This window comes from Rosa rugosa, chromosome 1 (genome assembly GCF_958449725.1).
Source record: "Rosa rugosa chromosome 1, drRosRugo1.1, whole genome shotgun sequence".
Lineage (NCBI taxonomy): Eukaryota > Viridiplantae > Streptophyta > Magnoliopsida > Rosales > Rosaceae > Rosa > Rosa rugosa.
Window position 1 is genome coordinate 46,111,639 of NC_084820.1, and position 12,138 is coordinate 46,123,776.

At 38.7% G+C, this 12,138-nt stretch overlaps 1 long non-coding RNA gene across 1 annotated transcript; it reads left to right on the forward strand.

Moving 5' to 3' along the window:
• The first annotated feature begins 2,503 nt into the window (after positions 1-2,503).
• LOC133725113 (uncharacterized) lies at positions 2,504-4,467 on the forward strand. The gene is made up of 2 exons (XR_009854265.1): positions 2,504-4,025; positions 4,212-4,467. It is a non-coding gene; the product is annotated as an uncharacterized LOC133725113 (long non-coding RNA).
• The last annotated feature ends 7,671 nt before the right edge of the window (positions 4,468-12,138 follow it).

Genomic DNA, 12,138 nt, shown 5'->3' on the forward strand with positions numbered 1-12,138 from the left:
TCTCTCTCCAAGAGAGTTTTATTCATCCTTGTAGCAGCTCCGTTTTGTTGGAGATTCTCTTTCACCGTGAAGTGTCTCGTGATTCCTTCATCCTCGCAAAATTGTAAGAACCTTTTCATTCTATATTCACTGCCACCGTTACTTCTCAAATACTTGATTTTTCTGCCTGTTAGATTTTCTACTTTTGTTTTCCACTCCTTAAACTTGGTGAAAACCTCGGATTTCTCCCTCATAAAGTAGACCCAAATCTTCCTCAAAAAATCATCTAAAAAAGTAACAAAATACTTGAAGCCTCCCATAGACCTTACTGTTGCCGGGCCCCATACATCTGAGTGAATATAATCCAGCAACGCTTTGCTTTTGTTCTCACAATTTGCTAACTTGAATGCCACCTTCTGCTTCCCAAGAGTACAATCCTTGCAGAAGTTCAGTTTGCAGACACTGACACCTTCTAGCTTACCTTTCTTGTGGAGTTCCTGCATTCCTCTTTGACTCATGTGCCCAAGGCGATGATGCCATAGCTCAGTCTTGTCTTTTACCTCAGTAGACATTGCAACTCCACCTATTATTGTAGTCCCTTGAAGCTTGTATAAGTTGTTAGGTTGAATGTCGCCCTTCATCACAACAAGTGATCCCTTGAGAACTTTGAGTCTTCCCTCTTCAGAGCGATACCTATATCCGGCCTTGTCCAAAGTACCCAAAGATATCAAGTTCTTCCTTAACTTAGGAATATATCTGACATTCTCCAGCGTTCTAACAACTCCATCATGCATTCTGATTTTCACTGATCCAATACCTAGGATCCTACACGATGAGTCATCTCCCCTAAAAACCTCTCCACTGCTACTGTCCTCAAATGTGTCAAACCATTCTTGGATTGCACACATGTGGAATGTACAACCGGTATCCAAAATCCAATTTCTGAAAGCATTGGAGCTGGCTGCTACCACAAGGAGTTCACCGTCATCTTTATCTTGTTTGATGACTACATTGGCTGTGTTTGAACTCCTTGCCATCGCCTCTGCTCTCATCTTCCCTTCTCTGCAGTTTCTTTTCAAGTGGTCGGTAGCACCACATTTGAAGCAACCTTTCTTGTATTTTTCCTTGGATTTTGATGTACCCTTGTTACTAGATTTATCCTTCTTACTTGTCAACTGACCTGTCTCCTTGCCCTTAACATGAATGCCTCCTTCTTGAGAGCTTTCGGTCTCCCTACTCATCTTAAAATAAGATTGAATAGCTTCGGTAATCTCACCGTACTTGAGAGAATCCTTACCGGAAACGAGTCTGGTGATGAAGTGCTCGAATGAAGCTGGTAAAGATCTTAGCAGCATAAGTGCTTTCTCCTCATCTTTATACCTCACATCCACCTTTGATAAATTGGCAACACAAATCTGAAATTTATTCAGATGATCCTGCAGATCCCTGCCTTCTTCCATCCGAAGACTATAGAGTTCGTCTTTCAAGAAGAGTTTATCCGCGTCAACCTCTTTGACATTGTCCAATGTCTTACTGCTGTCCATATTCTCACCAATATGAACCTTACCCGCGTAAACCTTCTTGAGATAATCCCAGGTCTCTTTGTTGTTCATATTCTCACCGGCACTAGCCAATACATGAACCAATACATGATCAGCAAGATGTAGCTCTATAAAGCTCTTTGCCTTCTTGTCCATCTTCTGCCAAACCTTGTCTGGCATATCAGCTGCCTTATTCTCTATCCCAAGAATAGCCTCGTACAGACCTTGTAGAATCAGGACACTTTTCATCTTCCTCTGCCATAATGTGAAGTTATCCTTCCCATTCAACATAATGGGCATCACATTGCTGCCTGCGTTTGCCTTGTCATCTGCCATCTTAGAAACACCTTGAGCCTAAGCTCTGATACCACTTTGTAGTAAATATGCACCTTTTACCCAGAATCTTGTTTCTCTTTATAGGCTTATGACTGTGCAAACAATAATAGGATGATGATGGAAAATATCACAGCAAGAACATAAGGAAACCACAGCACACACGAACACAGAATTTTATAGAGGTTCGACAAAAACTTTGCCTACGTCCTCTGTGTGATCTCTCTTGAGAATCACTAGCACTATGGAGAATAACAACTTGATTACAAGTACTTATTGAAATCCCTATGCTAATCCCCAACCCCTTTGCTAGATCTCTCTATCACCCTTGGCTCTACCTGCCCCTGTGTTTATATGTAGCTGAGAACTCTCTGAGATCTCTCTTTAATCTCTTCTCTGATCTGAGGACACCTTATGTGACCTCCCTGCAGCCTTATTTATAGATTGTAGGTGCTGGTTACAAACATGTCACATTAGGATTCCTAAAACTATTAGAACAAGGAAAGAGAGCTAGCTTTTCTATTCCTAACTAGAATAGAACTTACTTTCCAGGTCTAAATCAATAGGAATAACTGTTCCTATTCCAAAACCCATTAGGATAATCCTAATCAACTTGGACATATCAACGAGCCAAATTCACAACAGCTTGTTGAGAAGAGTCTCAGCTGTACGCCTTTTTGCAGATCCTTTCTCCAAGATTTTATAAATTTAATTTTCTGTGCACACTATCTCTTCTTCCAAGCCTCTCACAAAAACACCACCTTTTCCATCTTCCATGAGAGCTATCGGTTTCTTAGTTTTGTCATCTATAAACTTTGTGCTCTCCTCTGGGGCCAACAGATCAGTTATCTCCTCATTATACAGCTAAAGGTGATTGGGAAACTAAAAATTTAGCAGCTGACATTAGGTATTAAATATTTTGTCATCAGGTCTATTTGAGATCAGCTTCATGAAGTATGCTATTCAGTTGGTTAAGTGTCGTGAAAATATGGTACTTGTTGTACTTTCTTTGCATTAGGCTTTTGTCTCTATGCCTCCTCACAGAGTTTAGTTTCACGCTACACATTCACTCCATATGTAGGAAGTCATGCTGCAGTTAAAGTAGAAATTTTGACAGCTATGGCTTGTTGCAGTCTTGGGCTTAGCTTGAATACTAGTAATTTTAGTATGAAAAAACTCCTTGTAAACTCATTACCAACTGGGGCTTTGGTGGAAGGCTTACCTATGTTTGGTTCTAAAAGCGTCAGCATTGTTCAAAAGGAAAGGTATGGTGCGTGGACCCCAAAAAGACTAAACAGTTTATTTGATTGGAAATTAATCTATGCAATTTTCATGATTAGAAATCTTATTTGTTTTTCAGTTGAGTTAATTGAAGCGTTTTTTTTTTTTTTTTTTTGGGTTCTTTCATTCAATGTAAAGTTTCTGGTACCCTGAATTCTAATTATATTGATTGGAGATGCCTTATTTAATTTCAGATTATTCTGCTTTGTGTGTGAATTAATCACTTGATGCTTCTTTCAATCTTCATATGTATTGAGTAGTTTCTGGTCTAAAATCAAGTATTTACAGTCCCACATATTAGAATATAAAACATAAATTACACAGAGCTTGGTATGGTATGAAATTTTGGGCACATCAGGTTATCAAGGTATGGTTATGATGTTAGTTTGCCTCTGTAGATATGCAACTGCTCACTTTGTCATAAGTTGACAAGTTTAGATCAGAGGCTGTGCAAAATGAAACTTTATTGTCATGTCTTTTGAGCCCAAAGCCTTGATTATGGCTCAAATTCAAGGTTCAAAAATCACATTGAGAACTGATAGACGATATTGGGTCTTAGTGCTCCAAACATTTGATTCCTCGTATCTATCTTGTACTTGTACATAGTTACCTTGCTGGAACATTCTTGAGATATGAAAACATTTAACTGGGGTCTTTTATAGTTTTTGCTATTCTTTTATCTTCTAAGTGTATCTGCAATCCTTGATAGATGTTGTCTTCATCGGCTTCAATAATTGCACAAGCATCATCTACTATAGTTGTGCAGGTATTTGACAGATTTAATTTATACTTTGCCATTCTTGAGTATTAATTTTCTGAAACCCCATTTTTTCTGTGCTTTTTATGTTGAAAATAGGATGATAAGCCGGATGAAAGCCGCCATCACAACATGTAATTACACTTTAAATTTGTTCTTCATTTGCGTATGTAAATATTGGTTAGATTTCTCTGTCATGGAACAATAATTGCTGCAATGTTTGGTTTTCATTCAAAAACGCATCAAGCATGCCCATGTTTTGTTCTTTTGATGATATCATTAGGCCGATAATTGTTTGGGTTTTTCTTTATACCTTGTAGTTTCAGCATATACAGTGAAAAATTCTATGCAAACTCTGAAGGCAAGTGATTGGCATCTTGAAGGAGCTAGGAGCATTTAATATATTCTACAGCCAAGCCACGAGAGGAGAACAAAAAACAAATGTCCAAGCTCTAGAGTACATGCATTGTAAATTATTTTGCTAGTCAGCTTCAATAGTTAGGTCTTATGGAACAGTTAATGACTATTGTGGATGTATTTTGATGGCTGTAATGACATTGGAGTTTTCAGAATGAATGAGAACATCAAAGAATGGCAAAGCAAACTTATATGTGTCATCTGAAATACAAGGCAACAACAAATTGAAAAACAATATGTTGTTGGAATAGCTGAGAAACAATAGAATAGAATCGCAAATAACTAATCTTTGATATTGATTAAGACAACAGATAATTGTCGCTCAAATGTACATAGAACCACAAATAACTATCCTCCTATATCGGTTAAGACAACAGAAAAATGTAATCTTAACTAAAAACCACGACAAGTATCTGTTATATTTAATAGACATAGACAACAAAATAGTTGGATTACTTGTTGTTTGATACACATTCAGACAACATAAAGACAAATCATAAATGTAGCTACAACAACAAGTAACTGATGTTTCTTATATTTTCAAACTGCAGTTATATGTAATTGAAACATACTTAATACCACAATTATCTGTAGTTGATAACCATTACAGACAACAAATAAGTTCTCAACACTTAATATTCAGTTCATTCATATCACATAAATATCATGAATATTGTCTTTGAAATAGCTATTAAACAATAGAAGATAAAAATTGATGATGTCTGTTTATATATAAGGTAACACATTTCTGTCGTTTGAAATCTTCATAACACACACCTGTACATGTGAGGAATCAATCAGACAACAGAAGACCAAAACCATGTCTGTCGTCTGAGTGCAATCAGACGACAGAGTTTCTACGTTGTCTGATTGCACAAGAGACGGCAGAGCCTCAGACAACAGAAAATCATGCAATTAGACGACAAAGATAATCTGTCGTCTGATTAACTTTTTGGCATAGTGCATACTTGGTTTCTTCTTTCACAAGTCCTCCTGTTGTGCCCCTTCATTCCACATGTTATCTGAGAATAGTAGCTCATGGAATTTCTAGTAAGTAAAATGATCTAACTGAAAATTTACTTGCAGCTAATAAAAACACAAGTACAAAATTCACATTTGGCGCCTGGTTCCTTTGTCCTCTTTGTTTTAGGCCTTCCCGATTGCCTCCTATATAGTGGAGGTGTTATTGCCCTCTAAATCAACTCCCATTCAGCAACACCTGCAATGGGATTGATGACCACCTCATATGCTTCCATATATCCCTTTTGAGTATTACCATTTTGAAACAAAATCATCTAGGCTCTATCCTTTGCTATAAACTACAGCAATTGAATGACTACAGGGCAGTCCACTTAAATCCCATCTTTTGCAGGTGCATGACATGGTGTCTGGATGCACAGAATGCTGACTCACAACTTCACTCTAGCAAGCAACACCGCTTCCCTGTATTTCAAACCTCATGTCACTGGACTCAAGTGCTCTGTAATCATGGCTCCAGCTTGCATTTTTCTTCAACAACTTCTCAATTCTAGGTCCCACCTTGCACATCCATTTAGCAGCAGAATTCCTCCTATTGTTTAACCTCACCATAAGTGCTTTCTTAATGTCCTCCAAACATGGAAGAATTGGTTTTTTTTTCTTGCATCTGGCACACTCTTATTGAATGACTCGCTATGGTTGTTCAGGAGAATGTCACACTTAATCTGATCCTTAAAGTGTGACCTGGACTAATGGAAAGCTGGCCCATCAACACACCACTTCCAAGCTAAGAAAGATGCCTTTTGTAATTCCTCCATTGCCTTGTTATACTGAGACATAGTATTAGCTCGTGTCACTAGCCATATAAGTTACTTTAAAGCCAAACCAGTATGGTCATCTCCCTTGAAGTTGTTGTGCAAGTGTCAAACACAATGCCTATGCTCAAAGTTGGGAAAAAGGTCCTTGATTGCCTGCTCCAGACCCTTTTGCTTGTCTAAAATGAATGTATAATGCACTGAAGAGTATATCTGGAGGTCCTCTCTCAGGAATGTTAGAAACTAGGTCCAAGAATCCCTAGTTTCTTGCTCTACTATTGCATACGCAATCGGGTGCATGCCATTGTTGCCATCAATCCCAACAGCAGACAACAATTGCCCCTTGTGCACACCCCTTAAATCTCATCCATCAAGACCTATGATAGGTCTGCAGCCTGCTCTCCAGCCCTTCTTCAAAGCTTCAAAATAAATATAAATTCTTTTAAACCTCGTAACTTCATCTTGTAGCTCAGTCCGGATCCAGACAGAAGTTCCTAGATTTCTTTTCTTTAAATAATACGCATAACTCTCCAAGAGATTGTACAGCTCTTCATGTGTCCTCTGTGCCTTCTGCTTTGCCATTCTTTTAGCTCTATAAGCCATTTGGTAGCCAAAATCCATATTCACTGCATTCTGGATTCTCTCTCTAGACCAGTTCCCATCTTCCATGAACTGGTCCATGTACTCTTGTGCAATGAATGGTGCATGGCAGTGATAAACTCTACCCTCTAGTGATGAACACTCGTGCACTGGCCTGTAAACCTTGATCATTACTACAGCTGTCTTTTCGTTTGGTGAACTTGCATAGAGCCAAAATGGGCACCGTGGTGAGGTCCTGTACCTTACAAGCATCTTATCTTTGGTGTTCCTCTCAAACCTTAGCTCTTTCCTTGTTAAAACAGCATACTTCTTCACAACATTCTTAAAAACCATAGAGTTTGGAAACACCATTCCCAGCAGAAATCATGGGTTCCTCATGTCAATTTTTGGATTGAACTCCACCCAATCAGAAAACCTCTTCTTGCATCCCACTTTGAAAGGGCCAACATCTTCACCCTCACTATCATACCCATCAATACTTGGAAAACCATCTGATCCATCATCTCTACATCACTTATATTACCTTCAAACCCCATCTCTTCAAACTCCCCCACTAAACTTGGATCACCATCCACATTTCTTTCAAAGTCAACTTCATCTTTCTCATCGAACAACTCATAGTCACTATCAACAATCCCATCATAATTAGGGTCATCAAAATCAGAAGAGTCAGCGCTAAAGTCTCCATTCGGAACTGCATAAGAGCAACCTTCATTCCCCCTTGTTGGATACCTCATTGCCTCTGCCTTTTTAGGTCTCCCAGCTTTCTTCTTTGGTGCCTCATCCACTTTTTGCTTCCCTTTATCCCTTGCAAAGTTGAAAGTCACCCTGGAGGATGTTTGAACAGATTGAGCTTGAGAGCTCTGAGTGGCTTGTGGCTCTCTAATTGAAATCCCAGCAGTTGGCCTCCTAAAACCTGAACCTTTTCTTGGACGGGTACTTGACACATTTCTTGGCCCAACATTTCTTGGTCCATCAGTCCTCTCCTGACCAATACTTGGCCCAGCATCTCTAGTCACAGAACTGTGTATTCCTGCTCTTGTTGACCCATCTTCTTGGCCCAGCACTAGCCCATCTTGTTGGCCCCTCCTGTCTTCCTTTTGGCCCATAGCTGGCCCTTCCTCATTGTTGACAGACACATATGGTTCCTCATTGCCCTTTGCAACTGGGTCCAAGTCTGCTTCTTCAATTGCTGATAAAGGCATATCTTCAATAAAATGCCCGAAATAAAGCAGGTGGTCCACATCACTATCATAACCATCCAACTCCCATTCTTGATAATGCCTCCTTCCACCCACACAAACAATATATACATCCAGTATCCTAGTATAACTGGGAACAAACTACATCATGTTGATTGCTTCTGAATCAGTCACTATTGGTAGGTATCACTTCCATCTTCACTCCCAGGAATCCTATAACAATAAATGATCGGATATAACTAAGATCATTAGCCCAGTAGTTGAATCCTGTAACGGATACTTTATCCGGATCAACCCCATCCACAAACACATGATCTTCACCCACCCCCCGGTACTACCTATTGATACCTCAATTACTATAAAACCTGCCGTCGTGATGAATCTTCACAATAAACAAACTCGGATCTGGCAAATTCAAAAGAATTCCTATGTCAGCTGATAGCCTTAACACTAAAATCACACCAACAATAATCCAATCAGACCAAACATATCTATGATACTGTTTCCTTTTTCTGTTGTCATTAAGGGACATCCATTAATGACAACAAGTGCATTCATCTACTAAATCGGGTCAACATATTCATTTACCTCAACACCAATTCACAGTCACTGATAGGAGCATGATTATGCGATATTAATAACGTTAATCTCTATACTTTCTTTGTTAGTTTAGTATATTTTCTCGTTATTTATATTGTTTACTTGTTTTATAGGTATTTTGAGCAAAGAAGGAGAAAAGAAGTAAAAGAGGGATTGAAAGGCAAAATCGGCAAATCTGCCTGTGCAGATCAGTCAACTTCGACGGATCACTGAGACCAGCTCACAACGATCCAGAGAATGATGTTTATATTGATGGAAAGCCTTGGATGTCTAGTTTCCGAATCTTTTTACGGCTCGTTAATATCATTTTTCTACAAGAAGTTATGGCCGATTGAGTACAGCAAGGTCGGGCAGTCCGGAAATCTGACACTTTGACGGAAATCCATGATTTGAGGCCCGAATTCCTTTTAGAAGCCCACCGACGAGTATTAACTGAATATCTCTGTTTATTAGAGATATATGACATATTTTTATGGGGGAAAATTATTAGAAATCTTAGAGGAGAAGCTACTTGAATCCTAAAAGGAAAAGAAGTGAAAATTTGCTGACCTAAGCAATAAAGAAGGGAGACGTTCAGTTGAGTAGGAGGTTCTGCCGCACAAGAGAAAGGAGAGAACGACATCTTCTGCCATCATCTAGCCGTGATCTCATCTCCTTCTTTCATCTCTATTTTTCTTTTCAATTCTCTTGATGTATGCATTCAGCGAATTCATGACTATGTCTAGCTAAATACTTTTGTAGCTAGGGGTAATTTCAAAGCCCCAAACATGTTCAATTCATATTGATGACAATTCAGTTTTTGGTTTTCTATATTATCTATTGAGTGTTTGTTTCACCGTGTCTACAAGATGAATCTTTGCTTGTTTGTTTAGGTGCGCAACTAAATGAATAGGTTAGGGTTCTAATGCTAGGAGTAACACTAGATTCGTATATGTCGTGTGTTGATTCCAATTGAGTAGCAAAATGTTTTCTTGAATTACATGTGACTCAAACCCTAGGTTTAGCAAGACTACCAATGTACTTGTGACCCTAGATTTATCCAAACCCTTTTATTGCTTAATGATTTTGATATGTTAAACTTAGCGAGCTTGTGTCTAGGTTGCATAATCGGAAATAGATTAAGTGGTGAGCTTGTATTCACTTAACGAGGAACTAAGAAAGGGTAATGGGTTAATTCGAGCTTGTGAGTTAACTTCGGGTAAATTCAATTGAGAATTAAGATTCCATAACTGAGCTTTGATATGATTGAGTGTGTTTGGTGGTAGAGAATGAGTCCTTAGCTTTGTTTCTATCAATAGTTTTAAAGTTATAAAATCTGTTTCTGCTTTGTTATCTTACTGTATTCAGTTTTACGTGAATTGTTTCCTATATCAAATCAACTCCAATTATTCTAAACTTTTGTATGCGTGTTATTCAATGTGTATTTAGTGTCCTGTAAAATTTATAGAAAATTCCATCGAGTCTAGGTTAGTTAATTAATTTATTTTCGTTAACTGTTCAGTAGCATGGTTTAGAGTAGTTTGTGACATTTGGTTAGCAGTTTAGGAACAATCTTCAGCGGGTAATGACCCTTGCTTGATCACTATATTACCAACGATGATATTTGAGTGCAAGGTTTAAGTTGTGCATCTTTTAGACGTACCAGTCACCAACCAGAAACCCTAATCATAACTGTATTCAATTCCCAACCAATTTCAACCATTTTCACCTACAAAAAAAGGATTTTTTAGTAGAAAAAGCATAATGAGACAAAAAAATAAAAGGGATAAACAAACAGTGCCCACAAACCCTAGACAGTCAATATTTGGCTCCGATAAACAAAGAAGGAATATTTTTTATCACACTCAATCAAACACCCTTAAATTGCGACAAAAGCATCAAAAGCAAACAGATCAATAAAAGGGAATAATTTATCTCATACCTCCTGTTTCTGTGATAGAATACGGAACGGGAACTAAGTATGAGGCAAGGTAGAGAGGGAGAGAGATGACACCGCATGTATAGTGGTTCACCTTGCTCTTGAGGCAAGGCTACGTCCACTTAGATAGTTTACTATGTGTGAGGTCAAGTGACATTTGTAGTGATACAAGTTGAGGATCATGGATCCCCTTCCATTTACATATTCTCGATGTGGGACAATAATACATATATTGTTCTCTTGAAGCCTCTTGGAGAGCATGGGAGGGTAGCCTCCCTACAAGGTACCGACCGACCTCCACCACAGCGAGGTAGCTCGGGTGTCGGACTACTGGATGCATGTCATAGGCGGGACTAACCATGCCGCGGGGCCCACCTATGAGGTCGTTGCTTATGCTTGGCGGTATGTGGTGTAAGTGATATCAACACCTCCATAGCTCTATGGATCTCCATCCAACCTGAAATACCTTCAGTATTGTGCCATTGACTTTTTCCTATTGTTTCTGATAAGATTCTGATTCCTTCTGTCCTAACTATCCTTATTCCTTCTGTCTTAACACTGTTGCTATGCTTTCCCTTTTCTCTGAGTTGTGGCCATCAAAAGGATAAGAGAGAGAAACGTGTTGACTCTTGTGGACTATATGTCCTTATATATGACAGGTGACGAGGTTGAAGGGATAAGGGTTTTCAAAATGAAAAACCAATTATGCTAGTCATTATGTGCGTAATGGCACGACGTGTGACGGAGTCATTGACGTCGTGTACATATATTAGGTCGGACTTCATATTTGATGTACCAAAGTTTATGTTTTTGAAATTGATATACTGAAATTCGTAGTGGACCTTACTTCGGGTACTATTCATGAATTTTTCCCTAATATTTGATTAAATGAGAGTTTTCTCTCTCAACCCTTAACGACAAGATCTTATAGGGTTTTGTTCATGGTGCCCTTTATGGTGACGAAGTGACGAACTCTCATACTACTGTCTCGTATGCAGAACTTTGAGGCATGTAGCGTAGTCTCTTTCAACATAGAGTCGGCTTTTCGAGCATACCATGCTCGTCTGTTTCTCCACTAACGACCGTAAATTCTAACTCTAGATCGTGATGGTTTGATGGAGATTACCAAAAGGGATATCCTCTTTTGGAGGGCTATGTGTTCTCCTTTGGTTGCGCTTAGTGGTGATGCTCAAATATACTCATTTTTTTTATGGCCGGGTCTTTTGGTTGTCATGGTTCCAACGGATCTAATGGTGGCTTCTATGGTTGTAGTTATGAGATTAAAGGTGCATCGACTAGTGTTTTGCTACTATAGCATGTGATGCCGGTAACTGGTTCTTTTGACATTGCTGCTAAGGTTTTCTTTAAGTTAGGGGGCTGGGTGATTTATGTTTAGACCTATAATTACTTGATTCGTGTTTGGGACCTAGGTTTTTTTATCTGGAATCCAGGTCTGGTAGGATTGAGATCACCTAAGTGTTATTTAAGCTATCACAAAATCACCACCACCAAAGCAATTGACAAGTCAAAGTTATCTCGTTGGTTAAACAGACTCAATGGATTATTTTCGCCCATTGAAGACCAAATTATAACTTTTTTTTTTTTTTTTAGAAAGAAGACCAAATTATAACTTAAACCCTCTAATAAAATTGTCAAAATAAAATGCAAAACTAGCTAGCTGAGAAAGGTAAAGAATTAGTCCAATATTCCATCGAAG